Below are 1,208 nucleotides of genomic sequence, written 5' to 3' on the forward strand. Positions count from 1 at the left end.
CTTGGGAGACCTCAACATCCCTTTCGAGGCCAGTGAAGTTCCAACAGCTGCTGCTCGGGAGTTCATGACTACCATGACAGCCATGGGCCTGTCTCAACTAGTCTCAGGGCCTACGCATTGCGCTGGTAATACCCTTGATGTGATTTTTAGTACGGATATGGAGGCTCCGTGGGTAGAGATCTCAAACATCTCTCCCTTGTCATGGACGGATCACTTCTTGGTTGAGGCTCGAATCAAGGCTTCTACCTTAAGCTCCCCCGGGGGTGGCGGACCCATTAGGATGGTCCACCCTCGAAGGCTGATGGAACCCAAAAGGTTCCAAAAAGCCCTAGAGGGGTATACGACTGGTACTGACGGCGATCCTGTTGATGCCCTGGCTAATATCTGGGATACTAACCTTTCCAGGGCTATACACAGTGTCGCTCCCAAGTGTCCTTACCGGCCCACTCCTAATAAACAACCATGGTATACGGAAGACCTTAGAGTAAGGAAGCGGGCTGTGCAACGACTAGAGCGTAACTGGCAGAGACATCAGCTCTTATCTGACAGGACACTCCTTCGTTCTCATTTGAAGGCCTATGGAGTGGCAATAGGTACAGCTAAGAACTCATTCTATGCTGCACATATTGCGTCCGCAGAGTCACGTCCAGCAGAGCTGTTCAAGGTTGTGAGGGAGCTAACCCAGCTCCCTCCCTCCCTGAGCCCTATTTTGGTACCATCTAAAGCAGGGGTAGGCAACCTGCGGCCCGTGGGCCGGATGCGGCCCGGCGAGGCCTTGGGACCGGCCCCAGCCTGGTCCTGCCGCCGATTGCCGCCGGGGCCTTTGGGGGGCAATTGTCTATAGAAGCCTCAGAAACATGCATTTATATTAACATTTTGTTAAATACCAGCAAATTTTTTTGCGTGTCCTCCATTTTTTTTAAAAAAAGTGTCTTCCATTTGAAAATTTTGTTCTACATTTGTCCTGGGTTTTATATATATATAATTATTTAATTATTTATTTTTGGGCTTCGGCCCCCCAGTTGTCTGAGGGACAGCAACCCGGCCCCCGTCTCTAAAAGGTTGCCTATCCCTGATCTAAAGCCTGCTGTGATGATTTTAATAACTTCTTTGCGGATAAAATCTCTCAGATCAGGGCTGATCTTGATGCCAGTATTTATGCAGGTCTTGTAAGAGAGGCGTCTGAAGCGTCCGTGGCCCCAGTTATA

Source organism: Sceloporus undulatus, chromosome 3 (assembly GCF_019175285.1).
Source record: "Sceloporus undulatus isolate JIND9_A2432 ecotype Alabama chromosome 3, SceUnd_v1.1, whole genome shotgun sequence".
Taxonomy (NCBI): Eukaryota; Metazoa; Chordata; class Lepidosauria; order Squamata; family Phrynosomatidae; genus Sceloporus; species Sceloporus undulatus.